Source organism: Sturnus vulgaris, unplaced genomic scaffold (assembly GCF_052056855.1).
Source record: "Sturnus vulgaris isolate bStuVul1 unplaced genomic scaffold, bStuVul1.hap1 Scaffold_194, whole genome shotgun sequence".
NCBI classification, from domain to species: Eukaryota; Metazoa; Chordata; class Aves; order Passeriformes; family Sturnidae; genus Sturnus; species Sturnus vulgaris.
In genome coordinates this window covers 1,328,091-1,353,211 of record NW_028276164.1, presented here as the reverse complement: position 1 = coordinate 1,353,211, position 25,121 = coordinate 1,328,091, and the positions used below count along the sequence as shown (strand labels likewise).

The 25,121-nt window shown below is 51.3% G+C and overlaps 1 pseudogene; it reads left to right on the top strand.

Moving 5' to 3' along the window:
- The first annotated feature begins 361 nt into the window (after positions 1–361).
- LOC148218174 (uncharacterized) lies at positions 362–23,317 on the top strand (annotated as a pseudogene).
- Positions 23,318–25,121: the final 1,804 nt, after the last annotated feature.

The window sequence follows — 25,121 nt, the reverse complement described above, 5'->3', positions numbered from 1 at the left end:
TAGTTGTGCACTTCTAAGTATTTAATTTCCTATCGGGCCTGGATTTCTTCCCCTCTATATTAATTAGGTCCGCACTCCTGGATTTCCTTCTCAGCCTTTTGCAGACCAGGCATCTCCAACTATGCCAGGGGCAGTGTCTGGGGTGGGTGTTCCTTGATGTTTGCTGATGGGCCTTAATGGTCGTTATCTTTGTGAGTATCTTTTGGGCTATTCCCAGTCTGTTGAGATGTTAAACTCATCTCTGTTTAGTAGTGGAAAATTCCTTAGAAATCTCTTTCAAATTCGTTTCCCCGATGCAAAGCACATGAAGCCTGAGTATAGAAATAGATTTTTAAAATTACACTCGTTGTATTTTCCGAGCATGGAATCCCGGGCAGCCCAGTGTGTGAGTGTAACTGAGGGGCAGAGTGGAATTGTGCCGTTGTCTTCCCCAGCAGCTGTGGCAGTGCAGGCACAGAAAGCAGCGAAGCTGCAGCAGTGGCAGCAAGGATTGGCCCCAGTGTGTGGAGATGCCAAAGGAGGGTGCCCAGGCAGAGGATTTCAGCAGAGGATCTGTGGGCAGGCCCAGGGGCTTGGCCCGATGTGGAGCCCTGGCTGCTGCTGCGTTGCCTTCAGTGCAGGGTCAGTGGTGCCCTCCCATGCTGCTCCTGCAGACGGGAAGTCCAAATTCCTTTGGCATGGCCCTATGTAACATCCACATCCCATTCCAATTTCTTTTCTGACTCGGGTAGAGCCATGGCTGTGGCGTCAATCACTTTGTTTTTTCATTTTGTCAAGTTTTGTTCTTTTTCTTATGTCCATACCATAATACTAGGGCTGTCTGTGGTTAAAAAGTCGTACAATATTCGGGCTGGAACAGAGAATCCTCAATGCAGGTTCTGCAAATCCCTGTTAATCCTCAGAATTGTCCCAGCTGCTTTTTAGTGCTGGGTAATATTGCTTCTGAGATTCCCTGGTCCCTCCCTGGGTTAATACACCACAAACCTTGAGTCAAAATATGTCTGAAATATTTTACTTTTTTCTCCACCATTTGCGCTGTTTTTTCAAATAATCAAAAATATTTTTTAGCCTGAGCATTCAGCCATTTCACAGAGGCTTCTTCTGCCGCTTCTTGTCCTCCTGATTGCAGCAAGTCATCCCCATCCTGCATTAACCCAATCCCTGGGGTGGGGTAAATTCTTGTGATATTTTCTGCAAGGCTTGCCCCAATAAGGCTGGTGCTTCCGTGCATCCCTGCAGAAGGACCGTCCATGTCTTTTCCATTTTCCCTTCAACCTCTTGTTCCCACTCAAAGGCAAAATCCAGTTTACCATCCTGTGTGAGTGGGCATCCCCAGAAAGCATCTTTGCCATCAAGGACTGAATGGTGTCAGTGTGAGGAGGGCACCTGGTTGAAGATGGTGTAAGGATGTGAGAGCCCCTGGGTGCTGGGGCCCCCTTGGGCCCTGGGGTTCATCCCTCAGGGGCTGTAGAAACTCTGCCATGGCCTCTGCCTTCCCCTTGGCCTTTTCCTCCTCCCTTCTTGCATTCCCCTGCTGTGCCTTTGTGACCAAGTGCTCCAGGGGCTTCTTCTGCCCCTCCTGCAGCCCCCTCAGTGCCTGGGGGTGCTCATCCTCTGACAGCTGCTGAGCTTTCTGCTAAATCATTCCTTTCTGCAGTGACCCAAGGAAAATGCTTAAAAGCTGATCTCGATCCTTGCACGTCCAATGCCCATTTCCCAGCTGTTCCTTTGTGCTGCTGCTCCTTGTGCTGTGGCTGCCGTGGCCAGCCCGTATCCCAGAGCCGGTGCCTGTCCTGCCGCAGTGTCCAAACGCGGCCCCCCCGGCGGGCAGGGCCGGCAGCTCCACGGGGCCGGGCAGCGGCCGGGGCGTCCCGCAGCCTCCTGGGGGCCGGGGGCCACTGCCGGGCCTGCAATTGCCGGGGGGTGCTGGGCTCAGGCAGCGCCCGGCGCTGAGCCCCGGCTGCCCCACAGCCCCGGCCCGGCCCCGCAGCTCCCCACAGGCCCCCAGCCCGTGCTCCCGGTGCCGCCCCTCTGCGCCCGCTCCTGCCGCTGCCCAGCACAGAGAAACCCCCTGCAATCCTGACCTCCTTGTGTGCCTGTCCTGGCAACCGGGGATACAAAGGATCTGAAGCAGCTGGCAACTTCTGAGGATAAGAGCCTGCTGAAAAACATCCCCATCCTCAGTATTTTTCTCTTCCTCCTCTTTTCCATCATTCTTTTTCTTCCCACATAGATTGCTCCTGCTGCTTCTTTCCTGAACCATATTCCTGCACGCTGCCCTTCACACAATCCTTTCCCAGCACACCAACAGCATCCATCCCTTGTTGTATCAATCTGTTCTGGACTTTCCTGATTGCCCCCCTGAGTGTCCGTGTCCTTGATTACCTCTGGGAGAGTGTGCAAACTCGCTCAAGATGCTCCCATGGGACCCTTCAGAGATATTTTGGGATCATCATCCCTTTGGCCAGGAGACCTTCCCTTTCTCCCCTGCATGGGTGCCCTGCCATGTTTAGTCCCCGAAGATGCCACTGTAGTCCCTGCTGAGATTTTCAGTGCTCTCTGGCTGCCGACTCTTCCCAGCCCCCCTGATCTGTCACTCGTCTGTCTCCTGGTCCCAGCGCCCCCCGGCAGGGGAATTTGGGGAGGTGGGAGGGGGGGAGCGCCAAGGCCGGGCCCCCCCGCGCTGTGGTGGCGGCAGCGGCTGCAGTGGGGAGCGAGTGCGGGCGGGAGCGGCCGAGAGCCCAGCGCTGCCCCAGCCCGAGCTGCCCCAGCTCCATCGCTGCCCCTGCGCTGGGATGCTGTGGGTTTGGGGGGAAGAGGGAGCCGGCAGTGGGTGCTGGGCCTGGGGGCAGCAGGAGAAGGGAAGGAGAAGCAGGGTTGAATAACAAAATGGTCAAATAATGCATATGGGAGGAGAAGGTGGGATTGTGCAGGAAGTAGAGGAATAATAGAAGGAAAAGGAATGTGAGGGAGAGCAGGAACACAGGAGGAGGAGGAGGAGTAGAAACGGGAAGTAGCACAAGATTCCAAACCTCCCTATATCTACAGAGTCCCTCCAGTCCCAGGGTGTTGGTCCCCCCCTCCCAGCATTCAGCAGGTGACTGGAGAGGAGGATCCACGATTTTCAGAGGGGTGAATCTTGGTGTTTCTGAGCTTTTTTGGGCTAAAAGTTGGTTCTTTTTTTTTTTTGCTGGGCCTGAACCCTTACATTTTTCAGGGGGTTTTGGCTGAATCTTGATGTTTGGAGGATTTTGTGCTGAATCTTGATGTTTTGGAGGTTCTTACAGACACAAGATGCACAGTGACTTTGTGAGTTGCACTTGGGCAAGGAGGAACTCCCAGTCCAAGGTGCTATCTTGTCTTGTTCTTTCCCCAAACTAGGATTTTTCATTCCCATTGCGTGGGTAGATGGAGGAGGAAAAGCCCCGGAGATCCCTCACAAGGAGGGGCTGCAAACCCAGCCCAGGGAGCTGCGAGGAGGAAAGACCCTCCCTGAGGCGGGAAGGCGGCCGGAGATCCAGGCAGAGCTCAGAGCTGGTGGAGAAGTCTCCTGGAGGGGAGAAGCCCCACAAGTGCTTGGAATGTGGGAAGGGTTTCAGGCGGAGCTCCAACCTGATCCAGCACCAGAGGACCCATACTGGGGAGAAGCCCTATGAGTGTGGGCAATGTGGGAAGAGCTTCAGCATGATCTCTGGTCTGATGCAGCACCAGAAGATCCACACAGGGGAGAAGCCCTATGAGTGTGGGAAATGTGGGAAAAGTTTCAGGGACAGCAACTACCTAATGCAGCACCAAGTGATCCACACAGGGGAACGGCCCTACACCTGCTTGGAATGTGGGAAGAGCTTTCAGTGGAGCTGCAACCTGAGAAGCCACCAGCGCATCCACACTGGAGAGAGACCCTATGAGTGTCCCAAGTGTTTGAAGAGGTTTCAGAGAAGCTCCAATCTCCTCATGCATGAGCGGATTCACACAGAGGAGAGGCCCTTCCGCTGCCCCGACTGCGGGAAGGGATTCAAACAAAACTCCAATCTCAACAGGCACCGGCGCATCCACACTGGGGAGAGGCCCTACGAGTGTCCTGAGTGTGGGAAGAGCTTCTCCAGGAGCTCTCACTTGACCAAACACCAACGGAGGCTCCACTAAGGGAAGCCCTGTGAGTGCCCCGAGCGTGGGAAGAGCTTCGTGTTCTGCTCCAGCTCCATCTCCCATGGGAGCATCGGTGTTGGATGATCCCCAGTGACCCCCGTTGGGCAGAGCCCTGGTGATCCGTGGTCCTGGTGATCTCCGTGGGGTGGGGGAAAGGTGTTGGAGAGATTTCTCTCCCTTTTCCTTGTCCCGCTGTGATGTGGTTGGTAATAAATTCCCTCGCTGTGCCCAGGCTGGCTCTGTTGTTCCCGTGCCGGTGCTCGGGGCGGGATCTCTCCTGTTCCTTCTCTCAACTCCCGGGCCTGCCCTCAGCCAATCAGAGAATGCGATGAGGAAGATTCAGCCAATCAGAGAGAGCAGCTGTGATGACTCACCGGTTGCCGGGCAGACCCGCAGCACCCAGTGTTCCCCACCTGGACCCGCCCTCCCCCCCTGAACACGATCCCCCCGCGGGGTCCCCCCAAGTCCCGCCCCCAAGTCAATGGAACTGGGTATAACTGGGAAGCTTTATTGGGAGCGCTGGGAGCAGCTTGGTAACACAGGGTTGGAGGGGACACACTCCCCTCCGAAAATCAGCGTGGGGACTGAGCGTGGGATCCTGGCTGGGTCCGAGGCCACGGGGAGGGGCTGTAGGCACTGCTGGCTCAGGAGTTCTGTGGGCAGAGAAAAGGTGGTGACCCCCGGCTGGCGGTCCCTAGGAGGAGCACACACACTGGGGGAGGGGGAACACGACCCCCGGGACCCCCCCTCTCCTTGCACAGTTAGTAGCTGAGCCCCAGTGCCACGAAGACGAAGCCCAACACAGAGCCCCCATCCCCATCAGCACTTTACTGTGGGCAGCGTTGGGCGACATCTCTAGGGGACCACAGGGGTCAGGACCAACCAAAACCTCTCATGGACATTCCAAGCCACTCGAAGAATCCTCCCAATCTCCCCCAGCCCACCTAGAGCTCCCTAAAACATTCTCCTGTCTTCCCAGCTTCCTTGGGATGCACCAAAGCCCTTCCTGTCCTTCTCAAAATGCCATAACTCCCTCCCATTTGCTCCCCGCTGCCCCAGGACCCCCAAACCTTCTACCAGTCCCTTCACAACCCCACCAGGACTCATCCAGACCCCTCCAGATCTCTTCCCAGCACAACCAACCTAATTCCAACCCCTGCTTTCCAATTCCTGATCTTTTTCCAGCTCCTCCAGGTTCACTCAAATCCCTCCCAGTTACACCCAGCACCCTCAGACTCCCTCCCAGTGCCCTCCAGGATCCCCGGAACCCCATCCCACCCTCCTAACATCCTTCAAACTCCTCAGCCACTCTAGACCCCCAATCCATTCTCCCAGTTTAAACCAGGCTATCTCAAACTCTCTCCCAGTTACCCCAGCACAGCCCAATCCCTCTCCCAGCTCCCCCAGCGCCTCCCCCACTCCCCCACACTGTGGGGTCCGGGCCGTGCCCCAGTGCCGGCTCAGGGGGTGCTCCAGGCTGACGAGCTCCACCTGGAGCTGGAGCTGACCCCGTGCCGGGGGGGTTTCCAGCAGCACCAGGAGCTGGTAGAAATCCAGTCCCCATTGGGGACCAGGTCGGTGGCCACCACGTGTCCCGAGAGCTCCTGCTGGCCCTGGAACCAGCTCAGCTGGATGTCGGCAGGGTAGAAATCCATCAGGGAGCAGAGCAGGCAGCCGGGGCCGGGCTGGGAGCTCGAGGGAAGCAGCGAGATGGACACACTGGGAGAGAGTGGGGACACACTGGGATCAGCTGGGGGGGACTGGGAGAGATGGGAGAGGGCTGGTGTGGCACTGAGAGCGACTGGGAATGAAATTGGAGAGAGTAGGGGAACACTGGGAGAGAGTGGAGTGGATTGGGGCAATGGGAGAAAGACTGGAGGTTTGGGATTTGACTGAAAAGGATTTGAGAGGGCACTTGGATAGAGGGGAGAGATTTGGGGAGGCACTGGGATGGCAGTGGGAGAGAGGCTGGAGGTCTGGGAGTGGACTGGGAATGGAATGTCTGTGGACTAAAAGGAATTGGGAAGGACTCTGGTGACACTGGGAGGGACTGTGAGGACACTGGGAGAGACTGGGATGGACTGGGAGAGCAACCGGAGTCCCTTGGGGTGAGTGGACAGGAGGCCACAGGGATGGGTATCTTAGTTTGAGAGACGATTTTAAAAAGTACACTCTGGAGTGAGTGCTGTCTTCTCTGCAGGGTTCCAATAGTCCCTTTCCACCAATGGGAAATAAATATTAATAGATGAAAGAGGAAAATTTCCAACAGTTTATTAACAAACAATAAGCCTACAGAGCAAAAAAACCTCCCAGACTTCTGGATATTAAATTATCAGACCTTTCCCCACACTCACCAGGGAAAATGACCCAAAATGCCAGAGAAATCCCTGCTCACAACACTCGGTACAGGTGGCGCCGACTTCTTCCCCAGGGGAAAAACCAACCAGGGGCTGTCCCGAAGGAGAGGAAAGCCCGGGGCTCGCCTGCCCTTGAACTCCTCCCCAGCCGGGCTCCGCGGGCACGGTCCCGGCAGGCGAAGCAGCGGGGCTGAAGCCTCGGGCTCTTTTCTCTCCCGGCTCGGCCCGGCTCGCAGCGGCTTTGGGCTGCAGCGGCGCCGCTCGGCTCCTGCCGGCGCGGAGCCCCCGGGCTGCGACACAGCAGCTGCTCAGTTCGCCTCCAGGCACGGCAAGGCTGCACCTGCAGCCTCTCCGAGCCAAGAAAAAGGAAAAAATCCTTTGTTTGCTTGGGGCAAAACCGCTTCTCAGGCAAACAGAAACCCACGGTGCACAGAGAGAGCCGCGGAAAACCCGAGCAGCGAGGCTTCAAAACGCCCGCGGAATGAACAAGGAGCCTCTCCCCGCCCCGGCCCCGCACACATCCCCTCCCGGGCTGCCGGGGTTTAGATACAATAACCATTCTTTGGGCACAAAGCAGAGGATCATGGAATTACCATCACAGTAACGCACTGCAAGAGAATCGTGTACACAATAATCACATGTATCTATCTGTAAAAGCACGTACTGAACTCTGGGTACAGCAATGTGCTCTAGGACAGGAGTGGAGCGGCTGAACGGACACCAGGGGAGATGGGGAATGTACGGACACAGCAAAGCCTCCAAGGGCTTCAACCTCATTCCCAGCTTTTCCGTGCTTCCAGGGCTTTGACTGCTGGATTTGAATGAACTGAGATGTCACTGTGAAAAGCAGAGCAGTCTGGAACCAGAACTGGAGTTTGGAACTGCTGCTGGAGTTAAAGTCTGGACTTGTCACATCTCAGATTTGAAAATACATTGAATAAAAAACTCCAGTACCCACAACCTTTCCCAGCACATCCCGCCTCGCACATTACAAAATACAACGGAATTATTTCTATAGGGTAAAAAATAAAGTAAAATGAGCATTGAAAATATTACCTGATAAAAAGTGACGTTGAGAAAATAAAAAATAATGAAGTGTGTTTAGAAAAGCAAGCTGTGATTTCTCAGGTATTGGGCTCAGTGTCAGCTCCGAGCCGGGCTCTGTCTCCCAGGTGCCCAAGTGCCCGGGCCAGCTCTGAGCAGCCTCTCCCGGCTCTCCAGCCCGGCTTTGCCCCGGCTCTGCCCCGGGCAGGCACTCGGTGTTTCCGTGGTGCCCCTGCCCCGCTCAGCTCCCCGTGCCCTGCAAAGGCGCCGAGGCTGCGCTCGGTGCCCCTGGGTGTCACTGAGCGAGGCACTGACGAGCCCCGGTGCCCGGGCACAGCCCTGAGGGACACCCCTCGTCCCCGGCCTCCCGCGGGACACGGAGCCACTGCCCACAAGGCCCTGGCACGTCCGGCCCGGCCAATTCCTCCTGCCTCGGCCAGCCCGGGCTGCAGCCCCAGGGCTCTGCAGGCCGGGGCTGGGGCTGCCGGCTCCCACCGTGGCCAAAGCCTCCCAGGGCTCTGGCCACGCCAGGGGCTACAAGGCCACGAGGCCGGGGCTGCTCCGGGCCGCTTCCAGGCTGTCCCTCTGCTCTTGGGTGCCGGGGGTGGCCCTTTGTGACACGGGCGTGTGTCAGGGCCCTCGGTGATGCGGGACATTGTGGTGCTGTCATGAATGAGATTGAAATCCATTGAAATCCATTTATCCATTCATCATTAATGAGAGTATTTAAGATCGCTTAAAAATTGGTGACAAGGGCATGAACAAAAGTCAGATTTAATATTAAATGACAAAGCACATGTTTGTTGGCAAGATTCACTCTACTGCCTACAGGACAGCTGAGGCACAACAAGGGAAAACAAGCAACAACAAAACCAAACAAAATCCAGGCAACCAAAACAGAAATGAACTGAGAACTCTCTAGGGGAGTGTGGGTGGGTGTGTGCTGTGTTCAGGTGCATGGGACAAAAGAGAGTGCAGGCAAGGATTAAAAGGAACACGGCCTAAAACCTAATCAACACTAAGCAGCACTTTAACTTCTCCCTTAATTTATCACTTATACCTTAGCCCCAGCAATTCAACAGAGGTACAACAATGAACTAATACCTAACTAAACTTATAACTTAACGTTAACAATTCAACAGAGCAGTAACACTTAACAGCATTTAACCTAACTTATAGCTATAACTTCCGTGTTGTACTTAGCAACTTAATAGAAAAACAACACTTAGCTTATGACTTACATTTAACAACCTAGCAATAGAATAACAAAAGTATTTAAGTAAGTTCATAACTATAACTAAACCTGGCATACAGGCCTTAGATATCCAAGGTACTTCCACATCTAGGAAAGCTGTATTTCTCCCAGATTTGCTATAGCATATGTGCAGGGGCACACACACAGACAGGAACAGTCAGTACAGGCAATTCCCCCGAGAGCTCAGTGAAATCCTCCCTTCAGATGTTTTTGCATCTCCCACTGACCAAAGGATGGGGCCTTGAGCAGTGAGGGTATGGGCCCAGGACACGTCGTGTTTCAGTGATCCTCCAGGCACAGCAAAGCCGAGGGTTTCCTGGCTCTGAGAGGCTCCCTCAGAGGGAGACTGCTGGTCACAGCCCACGGTGGCCCAGGAGAGCTCAAAGGTCTCCTTTTGGATTTCTGCTGGCAGGGTCACAAGAGAGTGGGCTCCAGTCATAACCATGTTTCATCCTGGCCTCAGTCTGGGTGGGCACTTTCTCTAGGAGTGGGGGAATGCATCACCACACTGGGATCTCAGGGGTGCCCATGGGCTGGGTGATGCTGGCCCAATGCCAGGCACCCACCAAAGCCACTCTGACTCTGCCCCTCCAGCTGCAAAGGAAGATAGAGTTTAACCAGGAGCTCCAGGATCAGATTAAGACGGGACAAGCAAAGACACCAAACAGCAAAATGGGCAACACAGACACAGCGTGGGCACAGCGAGGGAATTTATTCCCAATCAAATCATAGCAACAGAAGGAAAAGAGAGAGAAATCTCTCCAAACACTTCCCCCCACACAATGGGGATCATCAGGACCACGGACCACCAGGGCTCTGCCCAACGGGGGATGGAGCTGGAGCAGACCACGAAGCTCTTCCCACACTCAGGGCACTCACAGGGCTTCCCTTAGTGGTGATTCCGTTGGTGTCGGGTCAAGTTAGAGCTCTGTGAGAAGCTCTTCCCACACTCAGGACACTCGTAGGGCCTCTCCCCAGTGTGGATGGGCCGGTGCCTGATGAGAGTGGAGTTGCGGTTGAATCCCTTCCCGCAGTCGGGGCAGCGGAAGGGCCTCTCCTCTGTGTGAATCCGCTCATGTACAAGGAGATTGGAGCTGGTCTGAAACCTCTTCCCACACTTGGGACACTCGTAGGGCCTCTCCCCAGTGTGGATGCGCTGGTGTTTTCTCAGGTCAGAGCTCCACCCAAAGCTCTTCCCACATTCCAAGCAGGTGTAGGGCCGTTCCCTTGTGTGGATCACCTGGTGCTCCATCAGGTGAGAAATCGTTGTGAAGCTCTTCCCACATTTCCCACACTCGTAGGGCTTTTCCCCAGTGTGGATCCTTTGGTGCCGGATCAGATGGGACCTGTCTCTGAAGCTCTTCCCACATTGTCCACACTCATAGGGCTTCTCCCCAGTGTGGACCACCTGGTGCTGGATCAGATGGGAGCTCCACCGGAAACCCTTCCCACATTCCAAGCACCTGTGGGGCTTCTCCCCTCCATGAGGCTTCTCCACCAGCTCTGAGCTCTGCCTGGATCTCCGGCCGCCTTCCCAGCTCAGGGAGGGTCTTTCCTCCTCGCAGCTCCCTGGGCTGGGTTTGCAGCCCCTCCTCCTGAGAGATCTCTGGGGCTTTTCTGCCTCCTCCATCTGCGCACACCTGGGGAATGAAAATTCCTGGTTTAGGGGGAAATAACAAGAAGAGAGCTCCATAAACTGTGTGCTCCTCCTTGACCAAGTCATTGAGCATCTTGTGTCTGTAATAACCTCCCAAACAACAAGATTCCCATCCAAAATCCTCCAAACTTTAACACACGGATCAAAAACTCCCCAAATATCAAGTTTCAGCCAAAATCCCCTCCAAAATTGTGCTTGTTTGAAAGCAAAACCAGTGAGAGACTCCAAGTCAGAAATACAATTTTATAGGAAAAAAGAGAAGAGAATTAAAATACATGCAACAGTAGAAAAGAAAACAACTGACAGAATCAGAATACAACCTGACACCCCGCTAGTTAGGGTGGTGGTAGCAGTCCCGATGAAGTGGTCTTCTTGAAGCAGTGATGCTGTAGAAAGGTCTGGTAGCTCTTGTCCTCTGGAAACCAGTGGGTAAGGGCTGCCTTGGTGTTCCAAATCTCAGATTTTATCTAGGTAGGAAAGGCTTGGCTCCTCCCCCTGGCTGGAGCATCTCCCAATGGGATGATGGAATTTTATCAGTCATGCAGTGGGACTCAATGGCCCATTAACAGAAGATATCTTCCTGGAGGAAGGATGGGTTGTGGAAATGATAAAGAACACTGCCCCACCTGGTTTTAACAGATGGCCCATTAGCAGAGGATATCTCCCACAGAGATAAGGATCACTGCTCCACCTGTTTTTTTCCACCACTCTTTGTTCTTTTGTTTCTTCCTGGGACCTCTGACTGGTTACTTCATGTTTGCTGCTGATTTCCTCTCCCTTTTGAAGATGAAAATGGTAAAAGTGTCTTTGACCTGCCTTGCTGGATATTGTGAAGAGGAACAGTCATCTACTGCAAGTGGAAGTGTCACAGGTGGAGCAGAGTTCTGTGAGTGCTGTATCAAACCAGACCTCGTCAGACCTGCCAGAACAACTGGTCCATGCTGCCCTTCACTGCTCTGCCTGTTCCCCACTGTTTCATGCCAGAGTAATTTAACTGCTGTTAATTGGGTGTGTGTTTCACTCGAGCCAGTCCAGCAGAACCAGCAGAAAGCAGCCCCAGAATGAATGGGGCTCTGCAGAGGAGCCCCAGACTATTCATCAGCCTGCCCGCAGAACTGGCTCCAACTCTGAACCCTTGTGACCACACTCTGAAGAAGACACACTTCTGATATTTCTGAGGCACTTATGACTGAGGCACTGCACGTGCTTGTGCAGGTAAGAATCCCCAAGTTCTTTCTGTCAGGAAAATTAATCCACAAACACCAGAGGTTTATGTCCAAAAAGGAGACAGAGGAGTCCTTTTTGCTTTATTCGAATAAAGGGAGAGGCCATGGGACATTCCCCTGCGATCTCTCAAATTTTTGGAGGACGCAGCCTCCTTTTTATCCTATTTTCCCGGCCGCATTTCCCTCTCTCTTTCCCCAATGGCTGAGGTACTTGAGAGGCACAGACTTCCCGGAACGCCTGATACCTGAAATTCCCCTCTAATGTATAACCCTCCCTTTTCATTTTTAATTCTTACAGAATTCATAGTTTTCCCCCCCGTTGCTTCTTTCATCTTTCAATATCCAATTTCATTTATCAGCAGCCCTACAGTTTGTTTGTAAAGGCAAATATCTCTTTCCATTCATCAATCAGTGGAATCCATCCCATTGTTTCTTTTATCTCTCAGTGCTAGCCTTATCTACAGGGTGATCCACAGCTCATTTGTAAAGACTAATTCAACAGTCCTCTCAACCCCTCCTCTTTTATTTTTTAATAATTATCTTTACACACTTTAGCTCTCATTGACTTAATTTCTTGTTCCTGAGTCTTTTTTGGTTTTGTAATTATTTGGAGTGACATCAATTTCTGTCCTTTTGTAACCATCTCTGGATCAGTAGGCGTGGCTCTTACCTGCATCCCTTTGATCACATGTTGAATAAGTTGTACTAAGCAAGGGAACATGCCTGGCAAAAAGATTAGAGTTGCTACAGCACGTAAGAGGAAAAAAAGCAGTTGTTTAACTTATAGTCCACCAGGTAGCCAAGAAAACATGTCCCATTCCCATCCTTTTCATGTTTGGACTGGTACATGAGCTAATTTTTTAAATTCATTTTGCAATTTGTTTCACCACTTTTCCATTGTCATCTACTTGTCTATTTAGGCAATAAGTGTCATTTTCAGAAGAATGAAGCTGCCATGGACTTCCTTCTTCATCCCAAAATCCTGTTCCATTACGGACTTTACTCAGGGTGCTAATCTACTGTTGATGTTCAACTGGGCTGGCCACCCATGGCCCGTTTTCAGATTCTCCTGGACCTCCACAGACCCAACAATTGCTAAGTTTAAAGGTTTTTGCTACTTTTTCTCCTAAGGTCAAAAAATTATTTTCCCATTCTTGGCCCTAACCTAACTGATAATGTAAAGGGAACATTATTAAGAGAAACATTCTGATTGTGTAATCTAATTTCCTAACTTCATTTTTACTATCACGTTGTCTTCCACACCACCTGTGGCGAGTGAAGGCACAGAAAGAGCTCAACATAAAGAAAACAATGACAGCAAGGGTTGGCCCCCAGTGCCTGGAGATCTGAGAGGAGGGATGCCCACACAGACTATTTCAGCAGGCACTCTGTGGGTGGGCACACGAGGCTTCCCCCGATGTCGACGCCCTGGCTGCTGCTCCAGTCCCCTCCTGCCGAGTGTCAGTCGCGGCTTCCCATCCTTCTCCTCCAGCTGAGATGTCCAAATCTCTGGGGCTGCAGAGACCTTGGCCCGAGTGTGATGGGTCCAGCCGTGTTCAGCTGTCTTGACGGCTGTGTCTGTGCTCAGCAACACCTGGAAAGGTCCACGCCACTTGGCCACCAGTGGTGCTTCTTCCCACTCCTTAACCAGGACCCAGTGTCCCGGTTGGATGTTGTGAACAGCAAAGTCCAAAGGCAGGGTCTGTGCCAGCTGAGCTTCCTGTCGAAGAGATTTCACAAGAGACAGTATCCGAGCCACATATTGTTTCAAATACACATCACTTATCTCTATCCCCCCACTAGGCTGAGAATTACAAGGGGAAGGAATTCCAAACATCAGTTCAAAGGGAGATAATTGAATATCTCCCCTGGGTCTGGCTCTTATTCTTGCTAAATCCAGGGGCAGGAGCCGTACCCACGGCATTTTAGTTTCTATCACCAGCTTCAGGAGATGTTTCTTTATTTCTCCATTCATCCTCTCAACCTGACCCGAACTCTGTGGGTGCCAGGGGGTATGGAGGTTCCACTGTATCCCTAAAGCAGTCATAACTCCTTGAAAAATTTTTCCTGTAAAATGAGTTCCCCTATCTGAATCTATTGCTTCCACCATCCCATATCTTGGAATTATTTGTTCCAAAAATATTTTCACAACTGATCCTGTAGTTGCTGACACAGTTGGAAATGCTTCTGGCCACCCGGTTAATTGACATACTATTACCAGAAGATATTTAAATCTTGCCACTCGAGGCATTTCAGTAAAATCCACCTGGCATCTCTGGAAGGGACATACTGCCCAACGCCTCCCTCCCCTGGCCAGTTTCTTTGTAACTTTGTTGTTGGTTTTAGCACAAGTCAAACAACATTCAATAGCTCGCTTTGCCAGGCTAAAGAGACCAACAGCAGTGTTCATTTTGAGGAAGGCGTCTGCCAGTCCTCGGGAGCCCCAGTGACTCCCTTCATGAAGTTGTTTTAACAATTGTAGGGCTCGAGCTTTTGGTATCCACTGCTTACCATCCTTTGTAAAACAATTATTTTCTTCTTTCCTCTGCAGCTTAATAAACCTCTTTTTTTTTTCCCATAGTTTTCTAAATGCATGTATCACCCCATATGCATATTTAGAATCAGTAAAGATATTTACTGTCTTGTCCTGGTATAATTCACAGGCTCTCACAAGCCCGTACAGCTCTGCTGTCTGAGCTGACCAGGTGTGTGGTAACCTCCCCCCTTCCTTTAATTGCTTTCCATTCACGATAGAGTATCCTGTAAATCGTTTCCCTTCTACCACCTTGGAGGACCCATCAATGAACACATTTTCTCCCTCAGGCCAGGGAATATCCCGTAGATCTTCCCTAGCCCGTGTCTGGAGGTCTATAACCTGGATACCATCATGGATTTCTTCCTGGCCCCCCTTTTCTCTAGGGCCATTTAAATAAGAGGCTGGATTAAAAATTTCCCCACCTTTAAATTCTAAATCCTCCTGTTCCATTAAACAAGATTCCTACTGTAATAATCGAGCACTCGTCATCCACTTAGAGGCTCTCTCAGTTAACAAAGCTTTAATCTGATGTGGGACTTTAACAATGAGATGCCCTCCCCTTGTCAGCTTTCGGGCCTCAGCCACCATCAGAGCTGTGGCTGCACAGTTCTGCAGACAATGGGGCCGCCTCTGGCCACCGGGTCTAACAACTTAGAAAAACAGGCAACAGGCCTCCGTGTTCCCCCATGCTCTTGCACCAAAATTCCTTTAGCATGACCCTCTTTCACATCCACATATAGCTGAAATTCTTTTTTCTGCGTCTGGAAGAGCCAAGACTGGGGCCTTAACCAATTTGTCTTTTAATTTCTTAAAGCTTTTCTCTCCTCCTGGTGTCCATACCACGACATTAGGACTGTTTTGAGTTAAAAAGTTATATAAAGGTCTGGCCACCACAGAAAAATCCTCGATCCATGCTCTGCAGTACCCCACCAACCCTAAAAACTGCCGTAACTCCTTTTTATTCTGGGGTAATGGTACCTGTAAAATCCCTTGTATACTTTCGGGATCAATACACCGTAACCCTTCAGACAGAATGTGTCCCAAATATTTCACCTTCTTTTCAACTAACTGTGCTTTTTTTTTGGATACTCTAAGTCCCTTTTTTGCAAGAAAATTAAGCAGCTTTACAGTAGCCTCTTCAACCACCTTTTCCTGTTCCCCTGATAAGAGTAAATCATTTACATACTGCAACATCTTGACTTCTGAGGGTGGAGTAAACTCTCTTAATATTTTCTGCAAAGCTTGCCCAAACAGAACTGGTGACTCTGTATATCCTTGAGGGAGTACTGTCCATGGCAATTGTTGTTTTATCATTTTCCCTCCTTCCTCCTGTTCCCACTCAAAAGCAAAATACTGTTTACTATCTTCTGTGATTGGACACCCCCAGAAAGCATCCTTCAAATCCAGTACAGAATAATACTGATGTGAAGAAGGGATTTGATTTAGGATTGTGTATGGATCTGGAACTGTGGGATGCCTTGGTTTGACAATCTCATTTATTATTCTTAAATCCTGCACCATTCTGTAGGTTCCATCTGGTTTCTTAACCGGCAGGATAGGAGTGTTATAGGGAGACATACACGGCTCTAAAAGACCTGCTTTTAGCAGGGACTCAATAACAGGCTGTAACCCCTTCTTTCCCTCCCTTGAAAGAGGGCATTGCTTTTTAGACACCACTTGTCCTGGTTGCTTCAAAGTAATTTGGAGAGGCTCTATGTCCAGTTTCCCATATTTCCCTGGAGCTGCCCATACTTCTGGATTTATTTTAGCATAAGCCTTCTCAGACATTTTACACAAAGATATCACAGTTTCGGACTCCGTGTCACTTCGTACAATACTAATTTGCATTCCCATTCTAGCCATCAAATCTCTTCCCAGTAAATTACAATCACAATTAGGAACAAACAAGAATTCATGCAGTTCAAATCTGTCCCCCACATTCATTAACAGCGGTTGAATAAAATGCACTCGCTCATCCTTCCCGCTTACTCCTTGAATAACCAAGGATCTTTTTGACAATTCCCCCCCCTTAGGTATAAAATTTAAGGTGGACCGAGACGCCCCCGTGTCTACCAAAAAACACACCTCCTCTCGATCCGGACCCACCTTAAAAGTTATCAAGGGCTCCTGAGTGGTGGGTCTTTGGTATAATAGGAGTCCCTGACACCCCTAACAATCCATTTCTATTATTCTCTGGACTTCCTCCTCCTGAGGGTCCAGTTGTTTCTGCAGACACTCGTTTTTCCAATGCCCTTCTGCCCTGCAGACAGCACACTGGTTCTTCCCCAGCCGCTGTTTGGGTCGGCTGTCCCCTGCCGAGGAGGGAATCCCTCTGCCCCTTCCTTGTGGCCGACCCCGTCCCCTCTGTCCCTGGGGACCCCTTGGACCCTGCGGTTTATTCCTCTGGGGCTGCAAAAACTCTGCCATCATCCTTGCTTTAGCTTTTGCCTTTTCCTCATCCCTTCTTACATATATCTGCTGTGGTTTTCTATCCAATTCCTCTAGAGGCTTATTTTGCCACTCTTCATCCTTCTGTACTCCTTTCCTTATATCAGGCCAGGCCTTAGTAACAAATTGTACCTTAAGCAATGTGTTGAAGGTTGGCCCCTCAGGATCCATCCCCCCGTGCTTCCTCAAGGCATCCCTAATCCTCTCCAACCAATGAGGGCTTTCCTGTTTCTCCTGTTCTAACGACATAGCCTTAGCTATGTTGTTAGTTCTGGGAGCCGCTGACTTGATTGCCCTGATCAAATAAGCACGGCAATCACGGTGAGCCAGACTGGCCTGGTTATTTGGGTCCCACTGGGGGTCTGCCTGGGGGATGGCATCACCCACCGTAGGTGCATTGGGTCCAGCCCCCCCTGCTGCTTGTGGGTGTTCATCCTCCCACAGCTGCTGAGCTTTCTGCAAAATCATTCGTTTCTCTGATGACTCAAACAAAATTCCCAAAAGAAAATCCCCATCCTTCCATGTATAATCCTCATTTCCCAAATATTCCTCTATCTTTTCCCCCACCCCTATGGGATCATCCAAATATGGGGGTAATTCTTTTTTCAACCCTCTTATATCCTGGGTAGTAAGTGGTACAATTACAAACCCAAATCCTCCCCCTTGACCCCCCCAAAGGAACTTGACAGAGTGGCATCTGGTGTACCCCTGTCTCTTGGGGGGCTTCTGATGCCCTAAACTGAGTTCCTCTTCTAGTTCTGGGGGGTGATACAACATGCTGCTCCCCTCCCCCTACACCATTATCCTTCTCAGGTGGGGCTGTAGGAATAACATTTCCCTGATCCCCTTGCTCTGGAAGTTGAGGATACAGACGACCTGCAGCTGGTCCTGGGTCAGCTGGCAACACTGGAGGACAAGATGGGGGAAGGAGCTGAAAAACATCCCAATCCTCACCACTTTCCTCTTCCTCCTCTTTTTTCTTAACATATACATTTCTCTTGTTTCTTGTCTGACCCATATTAATCCACATTCCCTTTCAATCCATCCTTTCCAATTCTCCTCTAGATACCTCCACAAAATTCGACACAAATGAATTTTATCTGTTCCATAAGGTGGCCATATAAGTCCCCTTGCCAGCTTATACTCTGGCCACACAAAATAACAATATTTTACCATCATTTCCACAGTTACTTCTGGGTGAATATACAATCTGTCCCAAGACCTCAGCATTCACCCCAAGGGACTCTCCAGGGGTATTATGGGATCGTCATCCCTTTTGCCAGGGCCCCTTCGCGGCTTCACTTTTCCAACCCTCTCTGGGTGCCCCGTTTTACCTGTGCTACCCTCCATGGGTGCCCTCCCAGGGTTGCTCCCCGAAGATCCCATTTTACTCACCGGTGAGATTTTCAGTGGTCCTTCCCTGTGGAATCTTCACGGACCCCCCTGGTCCGCCACTCGTCTGTCTCCTGGACAGTCTCGGGAACCCAATGGATCGCCCGGTACCGGCCGGCACCAAGGGGAGCTGATCACCCAAACTGGGTGAGGCGCCTTCAGCTCCACTCGCTGCCCGGGACAGTGGAAAGATCCCGGACGAGCCCCCAAATTGTCAGGAAAATTAATCCACGAACACCAGAGGTTTATGTCCAAAAAGGAGACAGAGGAGTCCTTTTTGCTTTATTCGAGTAAAGGGAGAGGCCATGGGACATTCCCCTGGGATCTCTCCAATTTTTGGAGGACGCAGCCTCCTTTTTATCCTATTTTCCCGGCCGCATTTCCCTCTCTCTTTCCCCATTGGCTTAGGTACTTGAGAGGCACAGACTTCCCGGAATGCCTGATACCTGAAATTCCCCTCTAATGTATAACCCTCCCTTTTCATTTGTATTTTTTATATAATTCATAGTTCCCCCCTCCCCTTGCTTCTTTCATCTTTTGATATCCAACTTGATTTATCAGCAGCCCTACAGTTTATTTGTAAAGGCAAACATCTTTTTCCATTCATCAATCAGTGGAATCCATCCCATTGTTTCTTTTATCTCTCAGTGCTAGCCTTATCTACAGGCAGATCCAGAGCTCATTTGTAAAGACAAATTCAACATTCCTCTCAGCCCAGAGGAGAATCTAGCACAAAATATTCTCCCTGTGTACTGCACGACAAAAAATATTCAGGGGAAAATACAGTGGCATCTGAGGCTTGTGGAACTCCCAGAATACTGAGCCTGCAGAGGAGGCAAATAGCCCTGGCAGTGCCTGAGGGGACTTCTCACAGACTCCTCTCAAAGTGTGTCACTTCAGCACGGGAAGGCTTTCAAACCTTTGCCTGTCCTTCCTCCTGTGCTAAAATTTAAGGCTCCTCCTGAGAAAATACTGAGCTACAAATAATTCTCCATTCCTCAACAAAGCTACTCAGGTGCTCAACTTAAGAAAGAGCAAAACAAAAGGTATTCAGTAATTTCCCATCAAGGCCTATTTGCAGAGAAACCCCATCATATGGGACCGAATATTTATTAACACCAGTTCACTCAAAAGAAACCCAACCCTGTATTAAGCAGCGTTTTAAACGAACTTGAATTCTTTTTCCTCACATATCAACTGGACTGGTTTGTTCCTTTTTTGTCCTAGAGAGAATATTAGAACGATTTGCTCTTGACAGGACTCCTTGGGTGGCCCCCAGGCCTGGCTCCTCACCACGCCTTGCCTGGGCTGTTAACGCAGCCTGTCAGCACCACCTGACTTTGGCAGCCTGTTCAGACCTCGGGCACGGCTGGTGCCACGGTCCCCTCTGGTGCCACGGTCCCCTCTGGCTCCTGGCGTGTCCCTGCTGCTGGAGGAGCCCTGCTCGTGCTGCTGCCTGCGTTCAATAACGCCGGTCCTACTGCCCAGGCAAAGAGAGACCAAAATCACTGCTTTGGGCAGCTCGTTTGAACGAGTTGAACACTTACTCATCTCTAACACAGACCTCTTAACATCCACACACCAACACCTGGAAGTCACCTCATCTACAGAGGTGAGGAAGCCTGAGAGAACAGAAGGTCGACGTTCAAGCACATTTGTGGGACACATATTGAGAAAGTAAGAAAATTACAGCCTGAATAATATTCCAGGCTGGAGCTTTTCAGCTCTGTTCCCAGCTGATAAGCTGGTCCAGCTCAAGGCTAGGGAGAATTTCTCCCAGGCTGATAATTTGGTCAAAATAAAAAGGAATTAGTAACAAAGATAGAACAGCTGTTGTGGTGTGTGACCAGGCCCTGGGAATGGGGTGTCTTCTCTCTGAACCAATCACCTTTTCTCTACTCTGGGAATTACGAGTCATGCTATAAACCGAGTGTATTTCTGAATAAACTTGTCTCTTTCTTCCTGTCATGAAAGATGACCATGTAGCTGTGCATCTTATTTCCACCGCACTTAAAGGGTTAAAACCCGATTCCACGGCTACACACATTGGGTTTTTAATTTAGTGGAAGCGCTCACTGGTTCACAAGCCTTACTTGTCAAACTGGATTGTGCGATGCAATTGTCTTGCTTGTGTCAGAGAGAAAGCAGGGAGAAATTAGCTAAGAAATAAGAACCACACTTGGGGCTCGGGCTTGGCAGACAAAGGGATCAGGGCGGCACCTGCCCGCTTTGCCCGAGTCCCTGCTCCTGCCGGACAAAGGCGGACGCGGCTCCGTGCGGGGCGAGCCGGGCGCTCCGTGCCGGGGCCGGGGCCGAGCGCTCGGGCGGGCGGCGCTCAGGATGCTCGGGCAGCGCCGCGGGCCGGGCGGGCGCGATGGAGCCGCCTGAGGGCTGGGACCCCTCCGGGCGGCCGGCCCGGCGCACGCAGTGGCTGCTCAGCGCCCTCGCCCACCGCTAGGGGCTGGAGCGCGGCGTGGAGAACGAGATGGTCGTGCTGGCCAGCGGCCCGGAGCAGTCCCTGCAGGAGATCTTCCAGCAGCGGGACTGCGCCGGGCCGGGCCGCATCCCCGGCGAGGAGTCCCACACGCTGTGCCGGGCGCTGGGGCCGGAGGAGGCGGCGGAGCCCGAGGAGTGCGCGGGGCTGTGGGACGGGCTCTGGGCCGAGCTCACCTTCCACCAGCTCCACGCGCGACTCTGCGGCCACTTCAGCACCCGCGCGGGGCCGCGGCTGCCGCTGGGCCGGGAGGGCGAGCACATCGAGAGCCACATCCGCCCGTGCAGCCCCCGCCGAGCCCGAGCGGCGGCCGCCGGGGCCCTGCTCCCGAGAGCGCTGCGAGGAGATGGTGGCGCTGGAGCGGGCCGAGGAGCGCATGGCCGAGCTGCAGCAGGAGAAGGGCAGCCTGCGGCAGCTGCTGGAGGACGTGCGGGCCGCCCTGCAGAGCAGCGATGCGCGGTGCCCGGCGCTGCGGCTGAGTCCGGGCCGGCTTCTGCACCGCGCTCCCGGCGGCGGCTCGGGTGGCCCCGAGCGCTTCAGGAGAGATGCTGCTCTCGGAAAGTCAGTGTTTAGAACCCCTCCACCTCCGCACTGAGACCGAAGTTGCTCGTTCATCCTCGGTATTAACTTTCCAGTAAAGTTTAGTTACAAGGGAGGCTTTTAGGAGAAATGTATGGCACCGGTGTGCCATTAAATATGTTTGTGATGAGCACTGTTCAAAGTGTAGGGGAGTTCAGCTTAACAAACCCACGTGTCCAATGCTGCTGCTGCTTCTCCTGCACGTGCAGCCAGGATGTGCTGATAGCAGATGCTGGGTATGCACTGCTGCAGGGTTTTTCCTGAAGTAAGAAAGACCTTTGGGATTCTTCCCTGCACAAGCACATGCAGTGCCTCAGTCATAAGTGCCTCAGAAATATCAGAAGTCTGTCTTCTTCAGAGTTGGAGCCAGTTCTGCGGGCAGGCTGATGAATAGTCTGGGGCTCCTCTGCAGAGCCCCATTCATTCTGGGGCTGCTTTCTGCTGGTTCTGCTGGACTGGCTCGAGTGAAACACACACCCAATTAACAGCAGTTAAATTACTCTGGCATGGAACAGTGGGGAACAGGCAGAGCAGTGAAGGGCAGCATGGACCAGTTGTTCTGGCAGGTCTGACGAGGTCTGGTTTGATACAGCACTCACAGAACTCTGCTCCACCCGTGACACTTCCACTTGCAGTAGATGACTGTTCCTCTTTACAATATCCAGCAAGGCAGGTCAAAGACACTTTTACCATTTTCATCTTCAAAAGGGAGAGGAAATCAGCAGCAAACATGAAGTAACCAGTCAGAGCTCCTGGGCAGAAACAAAAGAACAAAGAGTGATGGAAAAAAACAGGTGGAGCAGGGATCCTTATCTCTGTGAGAGATATCCTCTGCTAATGGGCCATCTGTTAAAACCAGGTGGGGCAGTGTTCTTTATCATTTCCACAACCCATCCTTCCTCCAGGTAGATATCTTCTGTTAATGGGCCATTGAGTGCCACTGCATGACTGATAAAATTCCATCATCCCATTGGGAGATGCTCCAGCCAGGGGGAGGAGCCAAGCCTTTCCTACCTAGATAAAATCTGAGATTGGGAACACCAAGGCAGCCCTTACCCACTGGTTTCCAGAGGACAAGAGCTACCAGACCTTTCTACAGCATCACTACTACAACAAGACCACTTCATCTGGACTGCTACCACCACCCTAACTAGCGGGGTGTCAGGTTGTATTCTGATTCTGTCAGTTGTTTTCTTTTCTACTATTGCATGGATTTTATTTCTCTTATCTTTTTTCCTATCAAATTGTATTTCTGACTTGGAGTCTCTCACTGGCTTTGCTTTCAAACCAGCATAATTTTGGAGGGGATTTTGGCAGACTATCCATATTTGGGTGTTTTTCATCTGTGTGTTAAAGTTTGGAGGATTTTGGGTGGGAATCTTGGTGTTTGGGAGGTTATTACAGACACAAGATACTCAGTGTTTTCAGAGATTAACTTTGTCAAGGAGGAACACCCAGTTTATGGAGCTCTCTTCCTGTTATTTCCCCCTAAACCAGGATTTTTCATTCCCAGGTGTGCGGGGATGGAAGAGGCAGAAAAGCCCCAGAGATCTCTCACGAGGAGGGGCTGCAAACCCAGCCCAGGGAGCTGCGAGGAGGAAAGACCCTCCCTGAGCCGGGAAGGCGGCCGGAGATCCAGGCAGAGCTCAGAGCTGGTGGAGAAGCCTCCTGGAGGGGAGAAGCCCCACAAGTGCTTGGAATGTGGGAAGGGTTTCAGCTACAGGTGCAGGCTGATCTGGCACCAGAGGATCCACACTGGGGAGAAGCCCTACGAGTGTGGGAAATGTGGGAAAAGCTTCAGGGATAGCAACTACCTTATGCAGCACCAAGTGATCCACACTGGGGAACGGCCCTACACCTGCTTGGAATGTGGGAAGAGCTTTGGATGGAGCTCTGACCTGAGAAAACACCAGCGCATTCACACTGGGGAGAGGCCCTACGAGTGTCCCAAGTGTGGGAAGAGGTTTCAGACCAGCTCCAATCTCCTCCTACATGAGCGGATTCACACAGAGGAGAGGCCCTTCCGCTGCCCCGACTGCGGGAAGGGATTCAACCGCAACTCCCATCTCACTGTCCACCGGCGCATCCACACTGGGGAGAGGCCCTACGAGTGTCCTGAGTGTGGGAAGAGCTTCTCCAGGAGCTCAACCTTGACCCAACACCAACGGAGTCACCACTAAGGGAAGCCCTGTGAGTGCCCCGAGTGTGGGAAGAGCTTCATGTTCTGCTCCAGCTCCATCCCCCATGGGAGGATCGGTGTTGGATGATCCCCAGTGACCCCCATTGGGCAGAGCCCTGGTGATCCATGTTTGGTGGGGGGACATTGGAGTGACATTGGCACAATCAGCCAATGGCAGCGAGGGCCGGGCTCTGCACACGGCCCAGCCTCGGCCCGCGCTCTCAGGGCCCCCCGGGCTGTGGGAGGGCAAAGGCAGAGATGAGGAACAGCCCTGGAACGGGCCCGGGCCCGAGCCGCCATTGGCCTGGAAACACAAACAAAGTTCTCCGCAGCTCCCGGCACGCCTTTCCCAGCCCTGCGTGTTCGCTGCCTCCGGCTCTGCGGGAAGCCCTGGAGTCTCACTTCTGCTACCCCCTAATCAGGAGTGTCTATGCATGGCTTCGATTTCCCCCAAAACAGAAAACTGACCCAAATTCATGGGAATGAATGGAGGAGGGGAGAGATTTCTGGCAGAAAACTCCAAAACCTCAGCTCAGGATAATGAGAAGTAAATAGAGACCCTTCAATCCAGCTTTCCACACTCCTCCCTCCTTCCCTCTGCACCTCCTACCCCGGCAGTACAGGGTGTAAGAAACGACGCTCACTTTTAAAATTTTAAAGGTATATGAAATCTTAAAAAAAATTGGACTTGTTAGAAGCGACAGGTGTTGGAAATGTTATGAATGAGAGACAAAAGTCTCGATATTCAGCAAAATTTAGATTGCTTTATTTGATATCGACAGAGCAAGCAGCTCCCTGGGGAATGTGAGGGGTCACCGCCCACTCCACGCTCCACCGCACCTTGGTTTGCAGCCTCTTCTTATACTGTTGTCACGACAATTAATGAACAAACACCAGAGGTTTATGTCCAAAAAGGAGACAGAGGAGTCCTTTTTGCTTTTTTCGAATAAAGGGAGAGGCCATGGGACATTCCCCTGCGATCTCTCAAATTTTTGGAGGATGCAGCCTCCTTTTTATCCTATTTTCCCGGCCGCATTTCCCTCTCTCTTTCCCCATTGGCTGAGGTACTTGAGAGGCACAGACTTCCCGGAACGCCTGATACCTGAAATTCCCCTCTAATGTATAACCCTCCCTTTTAATTTTTAATTCTTAGAAAATTCATAGTTTTCTCCCCGTTGCTTCTTTCATCTTTCGATATCCAATTTCATTTATCAGCAGCCCTACAGTTTGTTTGTAAAGGCAAATATCTCTTTCCATTCATCAATCAGTGGAATCCATCCCATTGTTTCTTTTATCTCTCAGTGCTAGCCTTATCTACAGGCAGATCCAGAGCTCATTTGTAAAGACAAATTCAACATTCCTCTTAATCCCTCCTCTTTTATTTTTCAATAATTGTCTTTACACACTTTAGCTATCATTGACTTAATTTTTTTTGTTCCTGAGTCTTTTTTGGTTTTGTAATTATTTTGTAATTATTTTTGTAATTATTTGGAGTGACATCAATTTCTGTCCTTTTGTAACCATCTCTGGATCAGTAGGCGTGGCTCTTACCTGCATCCCTTTGATCACATGTTGAATAAGTTGTACTAAGCAAGGGAACATGCCTGGCAAAAAGATTAGAGTTGCTACAGCACATAAGAGGAAAAAAAGTAGTTGTTTAACCCATAGTCCACCAGGTAGCCAAGAAAACATGTCCCATTCCCATCGTTTCCATGTTTGGACTGGCACATGAGCTAATTTTCTTATTCCTTTTGCTATTTGCTTCACCACCTTTCCATTGTCCTCTATTTGCAAACAGCAGTTTG